Source organism: Calidris pugnax, unplaced genomic scaffold (genome assembly GCF_001431845.1).
Source record: "Calidris pugnax isolate Ruff unplaced genomic scaffold, ASM143184v1 scaffold35, whole genome shotgun sequence".
Lineage (NCBI taxonomy): Eukaryota > Metazoa > Chordata > Aves > Charadriiformes > Scolopacidae > Calidris > Calidris pugnax.
Window position 1 is genome coordinate 319,106 of NW_015090760.1, and position 19,217 is coordinate 338,322.

Sequence of the window (19,217 nt, forward strand, 5' to 3'; positions counted from 1 at the left end):
GAGATATCGAGGTGCTGGAGCAAGTGCAGAGGAGGGCAACGAAACTGGTGAAGGGCCTAGAAGACAAATCGTATGAAGAGCGGCTGAAGGAGCTGGGGCTGTTTAGTTTGAGGAAGAGGAGGCTGAGGGGAGACCTCATCACTCTCTACAACTACTTGAAAGGACACTGTAGAGAGGTTGGTGCTGGTCTCTTCTCACAGGTAATTAACAATAGAACGAGAGGGAACGGCTTCAAGCTCCAACAGGGTAGGTTTAGATTGAACATTAGGAAGGAATTTTTCACAGAGAGAGTGGTCGGGCATTGGAACAGGCTGCCCAGGGAGGTGGTTGAGTCACCGTCCCTGGATGTGTTTAAGGGACGTTTAGATGGGGTACTGAGGGACATGGTGTAGGGGAGGACTTTGTAGAGTAGGGTAGATGGTTGGACTCGATGATCCCAAGGGTCTCTTCCAACCTAGACAATTCTATGATTCTATATAGTAATTTAAAGTATTGGTGAGAGTGGTGTGGATCTGTTTATGTAGATGGGAGGTAAATAATTAGAAGAGAAGTAAAAGCTGTATGAATTACTCTTAATGTTTCCGAGGTTTGAGTCTGCATCGGCAGCATAGAGCTCTGAAATTAAAATCCCAGGGCTCTGTTATAGGATGGTCTCTATTTGGAGGTCCAGCACCTTCAGGATGTAGCCAAGCCTGCACCAGAGCCCCAGGACACTCACTCGAGTGTTGAGAGTTAATGGTTCTTCCACAGAAGCCATCCCTTTGGTCTGTCCAGTTTCTTCAGAAAGGCTGTTTACGTACAGGCAGTTGTGTGCTGAGGAGGAGGTGAGCAAGGGCAGCGAGGTTAAGGCAACGCTTGCTGCTGACTCTTCTTCTGCTGAGAACAAGGCTGAGTGGCCGGGGAGTTTCCAGATAAGGTATCTCAAATGAAGCAGTGCTGCAAAAGCCAGAGCAACGTCACGAGTATCAATTCTGCTCATTAACAGCTGCGTCCTTGTGATTGTCCTTGAGATCCATCCTCTTTGCAGTCAGCTTTCCCAGAGAGGGAGAGCTTGGCCCTTGGTGCTCTGCTCAAGAGGTTCTGCTCCAGCAGTGTCCGTTTCCTCTTCTTCCCAAGAAGATCTCCTTCTGTGCTGGTCTTCTGCAGAAATGTAAATCTGAGGCAGCAGACACGATGTGTGTGGTATCGAGGTGGAGACTGACTGGTTAACATAAGTGGGAAATAACAATCCAGAGCTGGTAGTGCACTTTGAACATCTTGCCCTTAACCATAAGATTTATTCTTCCTTCCTCATAAACATCCTTTTAGTAAAGTAAAAGGATATTGCATGATGAAATCCACTTTCTGCTCTTAATGTCGCTGGGTTGGCTTTTGAATTATTTCAGAATGTGAAAATGGATCAATTAATTTCTCTTTGCACATTCTTTATCCACCTCTCATGTCCCAGGCTAGTGCTGCAGAATTTTGTTTACAAATTTGAACAAGAGAATTCTTGAATAGAAACTTAAAAGAGGCATCACTCTTACTTGTGTTTTTTCAACTTAAATAGATAAAGTCCATACAAATAAGTTACTACCAAAAAGCTTGCATTTTCCATGTCGCTTTTTGCAGTAGCTTAAAATGGTGTTTGAGAATTGATGGCACCGTTATTTATCTGACAGGGCTGTGAAGTTCCCAGCTTCCCTTCTCTGAGGGGGAAACATCCCACGTAATTCCCTGGACGAAGCCAGATCAATCATGTCATGGAAGTGACAGTTTTTTTTGCACTGACCATAAAGGTGTTCCCTGTGACCAACTCAGATTCGGACATCTACGCTGCAGGTATGCAGATAGAAGCAAGATGAATCCCATTTGTCAAGTCTCCTTCACTCTTCCAGTTGGGACACAGCGTACTGGGGGTTTCATTGGCTTAGGAGAAAAATCTGGAAGAAAATTCCAGGGATTTTAATTTATAGATACCTGCCTTTCCCCCCCCCACCCCCGCCACTGGATTTTGCATTGTAGTTTGTAATTACACTGAGAAACAAATCCACCTCCAAATGACGGAGTGCTTGTGGTTCTCATTTAAAAGCAGTGAAAGTACACGGTAGGTACATATTTGGAAGAGGTTCAGCATCATCCAGTGGAAACCTATGTTTTGGGACAGCCCACAGCCATTCATTCCCATAGCTCCATCAACGGAGCTCAAATGCTGGTGATTGCCATGGTCCCCCCAAACTGCTGCCATAGAATCATAGAATTGTCCAGGCCGGAAGGGACCTGGGTCATCTAGTCCAACCTCCCCGCAGTCAGCAGGGACACCCCCAACTAGACCAGGTTGCCCAGGGCCTCGTCGAGCCTCTCCTTGAATATCTCCAGGGAAGGGGCCTCAACCACCTCCCTGGGCAACCTGTTCCAGTGCTCCACCACCCTCACAGTAAAGAACTTTCTCCTAATCTCCAGTCTAAATCTGTTCCCCTCCAGCTTGAAGCCATTGGCCCTCGTCCTGTCACTGCAGGCCTTTGTAAACAGGCTCTCCCCAGCCTTCCTGTAGGCCCCCTTCACGTACTGGACACGCCATCTCTGTGTTGGCCTTTCCTCACAGGAGTAGGAGCTGCATCCAAAGTGCAGACCCAGGGGGACTGAAAAGATTCAAATGACCTTATTGCATCATTATGTTTGAAATTAGTTTCTCTTGAGTTGTTCGTACACTGAAAATGGAGGCCTTGCTGGAATATTTCTGCAGGATGCTACCGCTGTGCGGTGATGTCTACAGACTCTTTTTGGCAGACTCTGTAGACATCAACACAGAAACGTGCTCTGGTGTGTTGGGAGGAATATTTGCCCAGCAGGTTTATACTATGTAAACATGAATATTTAAATACACAAATAGTTGCCAGAGTGATGGATTGGGAAAGAGCAGAATTCCTAAACAGCAAGGATGGATGGATGGTTCTACTGCGAACTTTCTGGTGCTGCCTCAGGGGAGTATTTTGGTCCTTTGGTGAAACTGGCGATGGTGAGGATAGTTCAGTGTCTCTCTGCCATTTAGTTGCAGGCATTTTCACAAAGCTAAATCCTACAGAATCACAGAATGGTTGGGGTTGGTAGGGACCTCTGGAGATCATCTAGTCCATACCCCCTGCCAAAGCTGGGTCACCTAGAGCAGGTTGGACAGGAACGTGTCCAGGTGGGATTGGAATGTCTCCAGTGAAGGAGACTCTACCACCTCTCTGGGCAGCCTGTTCCAGGCTCTGGCACCCTCAAAGGAAAGAAGTTTTTCCTCATGTCGAGATGGAATTTCCTGTGTTCCAGGTTGTGTCCATTGCCTCCTGTCCTGTCACAAAGGCGCCACTGAGAAGAGCCTGACCCCATCCTCTTGACACCCGCCCTTCAGATATTGCTTATCATTGATGAGATCCCCTCTTAGTCTTCTCTTCTCCAGACTAAACAGACTGAAGTCTCTCAGCCTTTCCTCATCAGAGAGGTGCTCCAGTCCCCTGATCATCTGTGTAGCCTCTGCTGGACTCTTTCCACTAGATCCCTGTCCTCCTTGAGCTGGAGAGCCCAGAACTGGACACAGTACTTCAGATGGGACCTCACCATCCATTGCCTCCTGTCCTGTCACAAAGGCGCCACTGAGAAGAGCCTGACCCCATCCTCTTGACACCCGCCCTTCAGATATTGCTTATCATTGATGAGATCCCCTCTTAGTCTTCTCTTCTCCAGACTAAACAGACTGAAGTCTCTCAGCCTTTCCTCATCAGAGAGGTGCTCCAGTCCCCTGATCATCTGTGTAGCCTCTGCTGGACTCTTTCCACTAGATCCCTGTCCTCCTTGAGCTGGAGAGCCCAGAACTGGACACAGTACTTCAGATGGGACCTCACCAGGGCAGAGTAGAGGGGGAGGATGACCTCTCTCGACCTGCCAGCTATGCTCTTTTTAATGTGCCCCAGGAGACCATTGGCCTTCTTGACCACAAGGGCACATTACTGCATCATGGTCATCTTGTTGTCCCCAGGAATCCCAGGTCCTTGTCCACAGAGCTGCTTTCCAGGAGGTCAGCCCCCAACTTCTGGCTGGTGTGTGGGGTTATTCCTAGAAGGGAAGGAAAACCTTTTTCCACAGTTGTAGGGCTGAGGTGTTCTTTCTTGGGAGGTGGAAGATGGTATTTCTTCTTCCATCTGGACAAGCAGCGCTCTTCACCATTGCCCTTCGGGTCTATCAACGAAACTTTATTCCTCCTCCAGCTTAAATTGACAGTTATTTTTTCCGTTGATGTGAGAGCCGGGTCCAAGGAGTGAGTGGGGTGTTGAAGCGCTCATGGTAGGTTGTTAATCCTCATCTATTGAAATTGCACACGCGGGGAATGTGGGGTGCGATGCCATGACAAGTACCGTCTCCGAGCGCCCGCGATCGTTACGTTGGTGCTGAACCGACTTGTTCTTTTTTTTTGAGGGAATGTTGGTTGGGGCGGATACGTGCTTGTGCTAATGCACTTTTAAAAGTGGATTGAGTTAAATTAAGGAACTGGCAGCGAGAACAAGCAAGAAAGCCTAAAGGAAGCCGTGCTGCCAAAGGCTGGCACCCCTGCCAGGGCCAGTACACCAGGGCACAGCTGGGTATGCTCCAAAGCGTGTCCAGCACAGGAGGTGACTTGCCCATGAAGCTGACTCAGTGGGTCGTGGGCTGCTCTGTGTTTGCTTATCTGCCGTGGGATGCGAAATGCTTGACCTTTTTGGAAGAGCCACATCTTGCGATGGTGAAACGTGATGCTGGGGGTTGGCTAAATCTTCCCCCGCATTCGGTCGTGCCCTTGATGCTCTCCCTCCCATCAGTTGGTGCCAGTGATGGTTTGGAGAGGTTATGAATGTGTTCTGTGTCTGTTCAGCTCTTGGGGACCTGCAGAGATTGTTCAGCTTGTGGTCGGAGGTGGCATTGTTCATTTCTCACCCTCTTTTCCCATTTTCCTCTTGTCCTTGCTCCCTCTCCCAAGACACCCAGGGCCACGCCAGGATCACAGAAGTCCTGGAGGAGCTCGGGATGCCCCGCGGTCCTGCTCTCAGCTCGCTGAATTATGTTACCTTCCCTCACAGGCACTTTTTTTTTACGTGCTGTTGTCCTCGTGTCTCCGTTCTTTGCCTCTTGAGATATCATTTTACCTGTACTTTTCCATCCCAGGCGAGGCTGAGCAGGATAAACACGGGGTGATGCAGAGCAAAGACTTTGCTGGGATTTCACCGAGATGCCAAGAGTTTCAAACGTGCCATCTAGTGGTACAAACCAATAGCACTCAAAATAAAGGAAATCCCCCCCAAAAATCCACCCGCCTCCCAATACTTGTTATTTCTGAAATGCTCCCTGGTTTGGGGCAGAAAATGAATATTTATAGCCCCCGCTACCCTGTCAGGTTTCCTGAGTGCTGGGGAACTGAGATCTTCAAGGATTTGTTAATCAGAAGGAGGAACAGGGGATTTTTTTAGTCTATTATATGAAGGATATGGTAAACTTAAGAGGTCTGTACCTTCGTACCAAGAAAACAGAGTTCATGCTGGCATTGCCTCCCCTTTGAGGAACTGAACCGACTTTGCAAACAAAATAAATCTAAGGTTAAAACACCTTTGCTTTAGGGAGGAGGAGAGAGGGAGGTAACAATAAGGTGTTTTGTCAGTAGCCACGCAACAATTCATCAACAGAGCCCTGTGGGGAGATGTCCCGCATCTGGAGATGGGTGGGAGGACGTTTTCCCACCCCAGTTAGTAACCTGAAGTTCTTCCAGCTTCCTCTCTGCCTAAAGAAGGCTACACCAAAAATTGCAGAAGGACTCAAAACCTTTCGAAAAAAAACCTACATTCGTCACCCAGATAAGAACAGGCCTTACGATGAGGAGTGTTAAAAGGCAGGAGGTTTATACCACGATCTGGTGTGTGTGTGCGGTGAATTACAGTCGGAATTAAATCTGTCTTGGGTGTTTGTCTTTGCCGTTATCTCCAGCTTGAGCTCTGGCACGGAGTTAAAAGTTGCTCAGGTTGGTGTTTATGTGTGCTTGCTGTTCCTAGGAGTTTTTTACCTAGAGGTCATGATGTCCTTTTCTCTTATTACTGAGAAACTTGCTGGCTGTTTGCACTGGATTATGTGATCCATCTGTTGTAGCTACCGGGGGAAAGTCAGGAGGGCAATTCTCTGCTGCCTCTCCTGCCCCTCATGGCATCCTTTTTTTTTGTGCCAGCGTTAGAATTCCACCGTTTCTCTCAGCTCCTACAGCTCCAGACTTCCTTTGTGCACATTGTTTGTGCCCGGGCCCATGAGACGAAAGCTAAAAAACCCCGAAAATGCCAACGCTGGAATTAAAACAGACTTAAAAACAAGATGCCTGTTAGAAGGAAGAAGAGGAGTTAACCATCTCGGAGTTGCCAGCGAGCTCAGTGGGAAGAAAAAAAAAGTGTGCCGGTATTAAATGCTGGAAGTGTTGCTGCCCTAACTCGAGGCCTGCTTATGCAGCTTGGATGAAATGCAGAGAGGGGATTAAGAAAAGAAATGGAAACCTCGGCTTCCAAACGCCCAGAGAAGTCCCTTTTCTCTGCAGGGTAAGGGTCAAGCTGCTCTGGCGTATTCTCTCGCTCGGAATCTTTGATGTCTTTGTGAGCAGCGGCGTGATTCAGAGAGAGGTACGAGGGGTCGCCCCTCGGTTCAGAAATGTGTAGTAATCAAAATCACAGAATCATATGGGGCTGGAAGGGACCTCTGGAGATCATCCAGTCCAACCCCCTGCCAAAGCAGGTCCACCCAGAGCAGGTTGCACAGGAACATGTCCAGGTGAGTTAGATCGCCCCTCGGTTCAGAAACGTGTAGTAATCAAAATCACAGAGTCACATGGGGTTGGAAGGGACCTCTGAAGATCATCTAGTCCAACCCCCCTGCCAAAGCAGGTCCACCCAGAGCAGGTTGCACAGGAACGTGCCCAGGCGGGTTTTGAATGTCTCCAGAGAAGGAGACTCCACCACCTCCCTGGGCAGCCTGTTCCAGGGCTCTGCCACCCTCACAGGAAAGAAGTTCCTCCTCATGTTTAGGGGGAACTTCTTACATTCAAGTTTGTGACCATTTCTTGTCCTGTCCCTGGGCACCACTGAAAAAAGACCGTCCCCATCCTATTGACGCCCTCCCTTTAAGGATTTATAGGTGTTGATCAGATCCCCCCTCAGCCTTCTGTTCTCTAGACTATAAGGAGGTGCTCCTAAGGGAGATGCTCCAGGCCCCTCATCATCTTTGTAGCCCTCGGCATGGTCCAGGGTGCAGGTCTTGGAGGAGAGAGCAGAAGACAAAGTCTCCCACTTCCCAGGTAAGAGACTTAGCTCTGGGAAGATGCAGAAGGGGGTGTAGCATCTCTGATTGTATTTTTCCAAAGAAAATTTCCAAATTCCAAAATGTAAATTTCCAAAGTGGTTTATCTAGACCTGTAATGTGGACCCCTCTGAAAAGTGAGGATGCGGTACCTACAAGGTCAGTCCTGTAATGTTTTAATCATAAGCAAGAGGAGGTTTAGTTTGCAACTGCATCTGTGTGATGGCACAAAATGGGATGTAGCCGAGGGCAAAAGGCCCTGGCGTTTCTGATGCAGTGCTGTGGAAGGTGTCCATGCTTATCAGGTGGAGACTGATGGATTTATCCGGATGTAGACACCTAAATGACACCAAAGTGGGTATTTCTGTCTCGCTGGCTGTGTGTGCACCAACTGGACCCGCTCAGGGAGCTGTACTGGCCTCCTAGCCCATGTCAGACATGGGTGGTGTTAGCCCAGCAGGCTCCCTGCACCGATACTGTGTGGTGCTTGGACCACATCTCTGTTCCACATGAAGACGTTGCTCACAACCTTTCATTTCTGTTTGGTGGTTGTTTTTTTTTTATTATTTCAAAGCACCTGAAAGAAGATGCTATGGTTTAATTTGGTGGGTTTATTCCCAGGGTAGCAAGAGCTTGAGTTTTTTGACCTGGTCACATACCCAGCTTTTGGTTCTGAAGAGTGGATTTGAGGTTGGCGTGGCCTCACAGTACCTGGTGGTGTCCTGGGAAGCATGGATCTTGCTGGAGCGGTGTCAGAGGGCTGGGTGAATCCCTGGTACAGACTTGTGGATGCTGTGTCCTCATGAGGGTTTCTGGAGTGAGTTATCCCTGCAAGGATAACAACCTGCCCAGGGAGGTGATGCAGTCACCATCCCTGGAGTTATTTAAGGAATGTGTAGACTTGGTACTTCAGGGCATGCTTTAGTGCCCGAGATTGTTGGAGTTTGTCTGTTTCTGGGGGTTTTTTTGGGTGTTTTTTGTGGTTGGACTCGATGATCTCAAAGATCCCTTCCAACCATGAAGATTCTGTGAAGGACATCCCTCCCAACAGAGGCCACGGGAATAAACTTCACACAGATGTACTGGGGACCACAGTTCACAAAGCTTCTTATTTATTAGAGTGGACAGACCTGCCCGGCGAGTGATTTGTTCAGAGTAACAAAAATACCAACAATATACTTGTAAAAAAACTAGCATCGAAAAAACTTGCATCGTTCATTTGAAAAATGGTTCTCTTTTGAATGTTTCTTGTTCTGTTGTTTGGTTGGTTGAATTTCTTTAAGCCAAAGTTAAATCAGATTTAGGCAAGGGCTGAAGATGAGGCATTCCAGCAACTACATGATTTTGCTTTTAAGGAGCATGATGCTTTTATATAAAAAAAAAAAAAAATAAAAAAAAAAGAAAAGCAGATGCTTTTTACCTGTTGTCTTTCCTTTGGCTGAGTAGGTTTTGATTTTATGGCAGGAAATATTTGACTGTTTGTACTAGTGGGATTCAGCATTTGACTTTATGACTGCAACGCGGGGCTTTTATTAGTAAAACTTAATGTGTAACAGGAGAATTCCGTTGCAGCTACTACTAGACGGGCTCGATTTTGTACAAAATAAGTTTCTACTTCCTTGAAGGCCTTATATAAGCCTTTACTGGGAATGAATCCAGCGCGTTCGATCACAATAAAGGAGCTGCTTCGGAAGGAGAAATAGTCGTAAACAGGTTTATATATAGGACCTGATGTTACAAACCCTAAACTTGCTGAAGAAACGCTTCCCCGAGAACGGGTGGTTTTAAAACATCCCGTGGGGTCCTTGCTGGAGCCAATTCCTCAGCAAAACCTGGCCTTGTCATTCCAGAGGCGAGGTTTAAACCCCGAGAATGTCTCTCGGATCCTTATCTGCCGAAAGGGCTGGGTGTTGAATGGCTCTTTGCTGTAAGAAAGGCGTTTGATAAAAAGGCTCAGGAGCTTCGGCTGGCATCCTCCCTATGCAAATGCGGGCGCTGTACACGTTATATTTGGATTTTGGGGTGTTTCACATCCAGTTCAAGTCGATGGGGAGCAGCTTTACGTGGTTGGATGCCCGGCTTTCATCGCCCGATGATTATCCGTGAGCTCCATCAGCCCCCTCTCGCCCATAGAGCCTGCAGCTGAGCATCAGGAACAATAAAAGGCTGTCGTTGGAGAGTTTCTTCCCCTTCCCAATCGGGCAGGACCCAAAATTATTCCTTGGCAGAGCTCAGGGATGAGGCTTGTGCCTCGTACAGGTACGTTTATGTGAGAACAGGGTTTAGGGAGCTTTATGTCCCCTTTACATTCAGCATCGGTGGTCGCGTGCTCTCATGGAGTTTGGGATGGGTACAGGGCAAAACACGGAAAGACTCCAGCCTTTGTGATTGATTTTTAAGGATAATTGGCCGTTTTGTTCCTCCCCTCCTTCCTAATGAGCTGAATTGTTAAAATATGTTAATGTAAGGAGACACACGAGGAAGGGTGAAGCAATACACTGACACGTTGAATAATTAGATCATCTCCTGTGTCGGGGAGGGGGGAAAGTCAAATACGAAACAGGAACAAGAAGTGCCTCCCTCCCCCCGCTGTAGAGGCACCAGGTCTGGCTCATTCTGCATGCAGAAGCAGGTTAGACAATTCAATCTTTAGCATTAAATAATTTTTCGATGAAATTCCTGAAGATCCAAAGCGTCATGTAATACTCGCTGCCTTCTGTTCTCTGCTGGTTTTTTGGGAGAAGTTGGGAGCCTGGTTGTGGGGGGGCTGAATTCACGAGCTGCGTAATTTGTGATGAAACAAAAAACACCCCAAAAAATGAGTGTTGCTGGACTGAATTTGTAAATACTGGAGTGGTTAATCAGGTCTTCGCAGGAAAATCCTGGTGAATTTTTGTCCTGAATAGGAATTAGATAAAGGGAATTTCCTGAAGAGGCGCCGGGACATTGGAGCTGCCTTTCTGATGGCGTTTTGGCAGAGCAGCGCTGCGTATTTCTTAAAAAAGATTTATTTCTTTGGAATAATAACTGCTGAATAATCAATGAGATCCCAGCCCTGCGTGAAGCTGTGCCTGGGGGTGGCAGTGACAGTGCTGAGCCCTCACTGCCCTGAGTGAGCACTCCCGGCTTGTTAAGTTTTACTTGTTTGATAAACATAACACTTCGCTTTTGTTCTCTTCCTTAATCACTTCCTTCGAAGAGTTAACTTCCTAAGCAGCCACAGATTAGTTCTCTCAGTTGTTTTAATTATTTTTCTTGTCACGCACAGTGAAGGGTCTAGTGTTTGTGAAATGTCTTCTTTTTTTTTCTTTTTTTTTTTTTGTCCCCCCCTTGCATGGCAGCTTCAGTGATGCTGGCGTTGAAAACCCAGCCAAAACCCTCTCCCGTCCTTTATTTGGTTTGTTTTTTTGTTTTTTTTTAACCAAGTTTCCCCTTATTTTGAATGTTAGCTCTACAGAATAGAACGGTTTTCCTTTGAGGGGAGGGGGCGGCGTGATTTTGTTTTTTATTTTTTTTAACCAAGTTCCCCCTTATTTTGAACGTTAGCTCTACAGAATAGAACGGTTTTCCTTTGAGGGGAGGGGGCGGCGTGATTTTGAGGGCTCAGGAATTTTGGATTCCTCTGGGGGGGTCCGGGAGAGGTTTGAGAGGTTTGTAAGGATGGGTTTCCATGTGCTCTCTGCTGAGTAATTTCCTTTTGTATCGCTGACAGGTGACTCAAAGCAGGAGCCAGCAGATGGTCGCGTCGTTAGCCGGTGGCCACAGCCTCGCCAGAGGAGTTTTGGAATTCCCATCAAAGTCGGGATTAAGCTCAGGATATGCCAGTGGCACAGAGGGGAGCGTGGAAGAAGAGGAAATCATTCCCTGCGACTCATCTTGCGGTTGGGTGAGTCAGGGGGTCTGCTGTTGGTGGTCAGAAAGGCACGTGGCTGACTCCACCGGCTTTGTGTGCTCTGCAGGATGCAAACTGTCGCTGGAAATTAATTCTGCCCTCCTGATTTTTGGCCAGTGAGTTATTTCCAGAAAGGAGTTACTGTATTTTCTGGAATGAGTATTGTGAAATACTTTTTTTTTTTTTTTTTTTTTTTTTTTTTTTAATATTTTTTTTTTTTTTTTTTTTTTTTTTTCTTTACAGTGGGCAAGTTTTCAGCTGGTGATTTATCAACAAAGTATTTTACAGGATCATAGTTAAAAGCTCCTCTGAAAAAAAAAAAATTAAAAAAAAAATATATATTTATACACACATCCTGTGCGATAGGGAAAGTAAAAGCATCTCAGTTTTCCCCATGATGAAGGAATAACCGAAAGAGGCAGTTCTTGGAATAGTAGCTCCATTGGCACTCGGTGGTGATTTCCTGTGCATTCGCTGCGAGAGTCGCGCTGTGATGTGAGTAGGTGGTACTAAAGGGTTATTACGAAACCAATTTTCAACCAGACGTTTTGAGTCATGGCTCGGGAAGAGGGATAGCAGCTTCAGAGCTTTCTCTTTGTTCGAGCAGCGCTCCTGAAAATGCACACGCGGGATAATTCTCTGCTCGCCCCGGAATAAAGCAGACTGGGAAATAGGTTTGGAATTCCCTCAAGTGCCCTTCTCCTTCGTGGCGGGGATGGGAGAGGAGAACGTGGGCTGGGAGGCGGTGGTGCAAGGTGCACGAGGAGCAGTTTTCCTGGCTGTCTCTCCAATTGTAAGTATTTTTTCTCCTGCATTTTTCACCCCCCCCTCCCCAGACGCGAGAGACAAAATGGAGTTGCGTCAGGACGGGTGGCTGTGCCAAGACGAGGTGGTGGTTTGGAGAGGTTTGGTTCTGTTCTGGAAGCAGATGGGCTGCCACTGGCAGGAGACAGTTGGTGTCTCCATCACTAGAAAAAAAAAGAAGAAAAAAAAAAAAAAAAAGAAAAAAAAGGGGGGGGTGTTTAAGGGAATTGGTCTGGCTCCCAAACCGAAGGAATTGTTGACCTACTGACTCAGTTATGAAGCATTAGGGAAGCAGTCTTCCTGTGGTTTCTTTTGTTGGTGGCAGCTTCAGAAGACGCCTGGGAGCTTAGGGGTATGACTAGCAAAAGGAGAGGAACGGTTCTGGTACCTGCTGCCTGGGGGATTTATTCAGTGCCAGGAAGGAGCTGAGGTGCTGACTGCTGAATTGCACCTGAACTTGATTTCTGATGCTTCTCCTGATAACGCACTGGTGAGTTTATATTCTTCTCTTTTTTCAGTGCTGAGATGGTATCTGGCTAAATGGAATTGAAAGAAAGCTCTTTAACAGCTTTCTGAACGTGGCGAGGTGTGCTCATCTTTTTCACTGGAGCAGCTTTTATGGGAAACACTAACTGGGCTGCTGCAGTTCAGGGATCTGTAAATAAGGGGGGAAACTTTTGTTGATGGGGTTGACAAAAAACGATTGGAAATGGCTCTTCCCTCCCACCTTTAACCTACGAACCTTTGCTGGCGCTGGTATTAAGCAGAGAGGATGGGCCAGCCCTCAGCTTTGGGATCCTGTCTCCTCCTGGATGCTGTGATTTTCCTGTTAGGCTTTGCTGAATGAACAAGGCTTTGGGTCTTCTTGAATTTCACGTGAAAATCAGATGTCGGTCCCTGGAATTAAATCTAATGATACTTTTCCTAAAATGTGCCTGGAATAGAAACAATGTTGGTTTGAAGTGGCTCTGTAAAACCCAAGGAAAAAAAAAGAAAAGATATCAATTAGTGGTTTTTTTCAAAAAAAACCCAACTCATTAACATACTATTGGCCAGAAGGAATCATGTTGGCTGATGGAACGAGGTCGGGAAGTCGTGCTCCCCAAATCACTGGTTTGGGGAGGGTTTTTTTGGAGAGGGGTGGGGAGGGGCACTATCCTTAGTTGTCGATAAAACCAGGATAGTGATATTTAACTTTTCCTTCGGTGCTTTATCACCGTGTTTTCCTTTTAGAGGGGATGCTGTTTCGTGGTGCTGTAGCTCTTGGATTTCTAGTACGTTGTTTTGTGGGCGTAGATTATTAGAAGTCGGGGAAAGAGGGATAGCGATTATTGAATTCTGTGGCAGGTCCCTTCCAGACACCAGCTGTAGGAATTTCTCCTGCTATGTCCTAAATGTCCACTGGGAAGGGAGGAATTCCCTGGGTGGGTGACACCAGGAGGCAGCGAGGCTCTTGTGGATATTTTATTGTCCCCTCTTTTCCAAACAAGCAACCGAGAAGGCAGCCCCTACACCAACACGTCCCTACGGAACTGCAAATAAACCCAGCGGTGAAAAAAAAAACCTATAAATAAATAAAAAGGAAGGTTTTAGCATTGTACTTGATTTCCTTTCCTTAAGTGCTTCCTCTGGATGTTGGGAGAAGAGCTCGGGAGCGGGGTGACTTTCCAGCGAGCGGTTGTACCCAAAGGCGTGGGAGGCAGGGTCAGGGAAGAGTCACTCGGTTGTTATGTGGGTGTGAAAAGCCTATGAAAAGGAAAGGGCGGAGGAAAATATTTTACTTGAATTAAACAAATAAAGGAGAATGCTCTATGAATTAGATATTCGCCGTTAGGTTTTTGCCAAGTATTTTTGTGAATTAACTGCATATCTTCTGAAAAATCATTTATTGAAGCGTAAGCTCGTCAAAATGTTTTCGGGAGAGACTTTTTTTTTTTTTTTTTTAAATAAAAAAAGGTAAGCGTAAGCTCGTCAAAATGTTTTCAGGAGAGACTTTTTTTTTTTTTTTTAAATAAAAAAAGTGAAGGGCAACAGAAACAAAAAAAATCATTGTTTTCTTATCATTCCAGATAAAAAGGAAAGGAAGTTACGAATTTTTATAGCCCCTAGACTGTTAACTGTTAGACCTGTATTGAAGCGGTGGATCAAATTGCCTCAGGTGGATCAAATTGCTGCACACTGGAGTAATTTTCATTGACTAAGACATTACAAGCAGGCCCTGTTTGAGGAGAAAGGAGTCTTAGATCTTGGTTTCATTATTGTGTACCCACCTGTGGGACAGGGAAATAGCTGCTCTTGAAAATCAACTGGTTTGGGGGAGCGGGTTGGTACCACTGATGCAGCGGCCAGGGGTGTTCACACCCAAAATAATTGTAAAAAAATCATGTTTTGAAATCTGATGGCTTTTTTTTTTTAACATGTATGTTTGGGGCTTTGAGCAACCTGGTCTAGTGGGAGGTGTCCCTGCCCATGTCAGGGACAGGGACATCAGGTTGGAACTCAATGATCTTCAAGGTCCCTTCCAACCCAAACCATTCTATGATTCTATGTTTGTAGTATTTCCATTTTCCTTGCAGTTTTTAAAATGTCACCTAGTACAATAGGATCTAAAATACATAGTGCAGAGATTACATTTTTCCATGGGGTTTTGTGAGTATTTTGACCAAAAAAAAGCAGCCACGTGGATGCAGATTCAACAGCACTTTCTTTTTGAAGCAGAAAACTGCTTATTACATTAGTGAAGGACTTGGTTTTGTAAAAAAAACCAAACAAACAAGCAAAAAACCCCTTTTATCACAAATGGTAGCTTTTTAAACACAAGCCATAAATTGCATCTAAGGAAAACACTAACACAATCTGAAATTAGATATACAGGCGCTGCTCTTGAAAATCAATTGGTGAGCGGGTTGGTACCACTGATGCAGCGGCCAGGGGTGTTCACACCCAAAATAATTGTAAAAATATCATATTTTGAAATCTGATGGCTTTTTTTTTTTTAACATGTATGTTTGGGGCTTTGAGCAACCTGGTCTAGTGGGAGGTGTCCCTGCCCATGTCAGGGACAGGGACATCAGGTTGGAACTCAATGATCTTCAAGGTCCCTTCCAACCCAAACCATTCTATGATTCTATGTTTGTAGTATTTCCATTTTCCTTGCAGTTTTTAAAATGTCACCTAGTACAATAGGATCTAAAATACATAGTGCAGAGATTACATTTTTCCATGGGGTTTTGTGAGTATTTTGACCAAAAAAAAGCAGCCACGTGGATGCAGATTCAACAGCACTTTCTTTTTGAAGCAGAAAACTGCTTATTACATTAGTGAAGGACTTGGTTTTGTAAAAAAAACCAAACAAACAAGCAAAAAACCCCTTTTATCACAAATGGTAGCTTTTTAAACACAAGCCATAAATTGCATCTAAGGAAAACACTAACACAATCTGAAATTAGATATACAGGTGCATGGGATGGTGCTTTCTACTAACCCAACACGATGCTTGATGGTTTTGGTCAGTGCAGTGTCTTTGTAGCGTTCATTCACGCTGATTCCTGAGGGATTCCCATGCAAAAGTTCACAGGGAAGGTATATAAAACTTGTTGGCTTTTCCTCCTTGTTCGTTTTGTAAATTTTTTTGAGCTTTATGGCCCCCAGCTATCCAAAATGCAGAGTTTGCAGCTGAAGTTTGCCTACAGGATGGTGAGCCTAAAATTGGATCTGGAAAAGAGGAGGGCTTCCTCTTCCATTGGTCTACTAGAATGGTAATACCAACATCTTAAAAAAAAAATAAAATTAATTGAGCCAGATTTAAAATGCATGTTTTTCAGCAATATGAGGTATGAATAGAAGCCACTTTTTGATGTGTATTCAAGGTGGGCTTGTGTGTGATGATCTCTGGTGTCCCAGAGGGCTGAAAATGAGAAAGTAGACTTGAAATTCCCTTGTTCCCTGTATGTCTGCTGGCAAACTGGGCTGCCTCCAGGCAGGGCTGTGACTTTAGGGAGTCACTACTGGAGCAGATGGAAGCTACTGGGCGTTTTCAACTTCTAGTCAAACTTTGGGCACCTGAATTGTAACTTTAAGGACTTAAGTGGCTACTGAAATTCCCTGTATGACCTGTTATTACAGGTTCCTTTGAGAGTGTATGCGCCGTTGTATTGCCAAAACATGAGGTTGGCAGAAGTGAGTCATAACTGTGAGGATCTCAGCTTTGCTCTTTGATTTACTTTTATACACCAAAAATAAAAATATTTCCAAGAATACAGGTAGGTATATGCTGTTCTCCTGTTAGGGCAGAGCTCTCACTGGCTCTTGAGTGTATTTACATAGCTCATAGGATGTATTTTTCAAGCTTTAGTATAAAAGGAGCTGTGTATACGCTTTATCTAATCTTCAGTGCAGTAGGCATGAGCAATTCCTGGAGGAGGGACCAGAATACAGGACTCTGCCCCTTCTCCTGGGAATCTCTTTCTCATGGAGTCATACTTGCCCTCCAGTGCTTTCTCTTGATGGCTTTGTGAATTTTGAATTCCTCCCTGCGCTGGCTCAGCTCCAGCGGGAAGGCAAAAAGCAAGCTCAGCCCAGGCTCTGCTTGAAGGCTGCTGGTTCCAGGACTTTGCAGGAGGTGGGATCTGCAGGGTGGAAGGTGCCCAGCCTTCCCAGGTGGCCTCTCGCCATTGGCTTACTATTTAAAGGTGACAATATTAGCTTTTGTGGACATGGTTTTGGATTATCATGGTAATCCAACAACAATCCATCCAAAATTTGGATTTGTTGTTTTGCAGGTGACCAGACCAGTTCAATTTATTGGGTGGGCTCTGCAGATTTCATGTGCAGTTTTAAGGTTTGCTTCTTCTGCGGTTGGTGCTGATGACCATGACCATGTGGCCTTGGGGTGAGACAGCTCAATTTGCTGTTCTGGTTGAAAACTAGATTTATTGGGATTTTTTCCTTCCATTTCTTCTGGGAAAATTAGAAGTGATCCAGCTCATTGCATAGCTCCATGACTGTTCGTGCTGATGGGGAAGGAACAGGAACTCATGGCCAGAAGCAAAGGAGGAGGTGGGACTGTCCCTTTTGGTGACACCTGCATGAAGTTCAGTTCACCTTGTTCAGGAAGCCGCACCTCCTTTGTCTCCTGGTGGAGACAAGGTGGAGCTCAAGCAAGAACTATGTTAATCTTGTTCTCCAAAACAAGCAATCTGATGGGTTTTAGTCTTATCTCTTTTTCTTTGGTATCTGGATTTTTGGTGTCTACATGTAACTTAGGCTTCTGTGTACGCTGAGTAGTCAATGCACTCCTTTTATATTTCCATTTTCTGTTCAGAGCCTAAATACTTAAGAGTAGGGTTGATAACATTGTACAGTGACAAAGAGGAGATTGGCCTTTAATAAAATTTCTAGTCAACAGTGGAAATAAATAGTATCAAAATAATATTTATAGAGGCCAATAGGCTCGTGGCATTTATCGATTTGACTTTTTTTCAAGCAGCATCACGAGTTGTTCTTCTGTTTATACTGTGCACCAAATTTGGCTTTGGCTATAATCCCACAGAACACACACTCCTAGTCAGAGGTGGATTGGAATTTCTGTTAGCCAGGAAAAATATGTGTAAAACACCCTCAAACCCAACCCTCCAAAGAAGGTTTCAGGGCAGCGATGGCTCAGGCAACGGGCTTCCTACAGACACAGCACGGTTCCATGTTGTGAAGGATTATCTTTCTATATGCCTCTCTCTTTTTACCCTTCTTCTTTGGTGTCTTTTTTCTCTTCTTCTGCATTTTTCTTTTAATCTTCCTGATTCTTAAACCTAGAATTGTAGAATGGTTACAGTTGGAAGGGACCTTAAAGATCATCCAGTTCCAACCCCCCTGCCATGGGCAGGGACACCTCCCACCAGACCAGGTTGCTCAAAGCCCCATCCAGCCTGGCCTTGAACCCCTCCAGGGATGGGGCAGCCACAGCTTCTCTGGGCAACCTGTTCCAGTGTGTCATCACCCTCACAGGAAAGAATTTCTTCCTAGTATCTAATCTAAATCTTCCCCATTTCAATTTAAAACCGTTACCCCTCATCCTATTGCTCCACTCCCTGACAATGAATCCCTCTCCAGCTCTCCTGTAGCTCCCTTCAGATATTGGAAGGCCATTATAAGGTCTCCCCAGAACTTTCTCTTCTCCAGGCTGACCAACCCCAGCTCTCTCAGCCTGTCTTCGTAGCAGAGGTGCTCCATCCCTCTGAGCATCTTTGTGGCCCTCCACTGGACCTGTTCCAACAAGTCCATGTCCTTTCTATGTTGAGGACTCCAGAGCTGGACACAGGACTCCAGGTGGGGTCTCACGAGAGCAGAGTAGAGGGGCAGAATCAACTCCTGGGACCTGCTGGCCACGCTTCTCTTGATGCAGCCCAGGATGGGGTTGGCTTTCGGGGCTGCCAGCACACACTGCCAGCTCATGTTGAGCTTCTCATCCACCAACACCCCCAAGTCCTTCTCCTCAGGGCTGCTCTCCAGTCATTCTCCGCCCAAGCTGTATTTGGGCCTGGGATAGCCACGTCCCAGGTGCAGGACATTGCACCTGGCTTGGTTGAACTTCATGATGTTTGCACGAGCCCACCTCTCCAGCCTGTCCAGGTCCCTCTTCCTCTTGCTGTAATCCATTTTTCTCATACACGTGCTTTAAACATAAAAAATGTGCTCATGCCATGTGTCTTTTTGTGCTTCCTTTTTTCTGCGTCTATGCTTACCTAATGGCTCGAAAATAGCAAAGCACATGATCTGAGAAACAATCTGGAATTTTACCCTAAGGGAGGATTTTCTCCACACACAAATCAAGAGTAAATCAAGAGTAAATAGTTAAAAATGCCGTATACACTCACTCTTACTTGCATGTGTGAGTATAAAGTTATTTGCATGCAGAAATGTTGACAGAGTTGAACTCTGCATTATCAAAAACGCTGTCAAAAGTTGACCCCCGGGCGTTTTGCAAGAAAGATGATGATTGTCTCTTTTAATTACTTAAATTCTGTTTTGCCTGTTTGGGAGAGCTACCCACAGCTCTGTAATTACCGCCCGCCTGCCATTCACATCAGGCTCTCTCTACTGGCAACGCAACGCGCGACTTGGAGGGAGAGCGGCGGGGGCAGAGAGAGCGACAGCATCCAGCTCCCAGGGACCTCCTCTTAATTGAACCCTTTGATTAGCACGC

General features: G+C 45.8%; 1 long non-coding RNA gene across 2 annotated transcripts in view; it reads left to right on the forward strand.

Annotated features, from left to right (window-relative positions):
• The window catches only part of LOC106889615, a 120,139-nt gene that overhangs the window by 76,084 nt on the left and 24,838 nt on the right, over positions 1 to 19,217 (forward strand). Inside the window, exons 3-5 of one of the 2 annotated variants that reach the window (XR_001412400.1) lie at positions 11,033 to 11,206; positions 11,456 to 11,707; positions 11,820 to 12,005. This is a non-coding gene — a long non-coding RNA (uncharacterized LOC106889615). The remainder of the gene's footprint in view (positions 1 to 11,032; positions 11,207 to 11,455; positions 11,708 to 11,819; positions 12,006 to 19,217) is intronic. The other variant, XR_001412458.1, reaches the window with a different exon arrangement.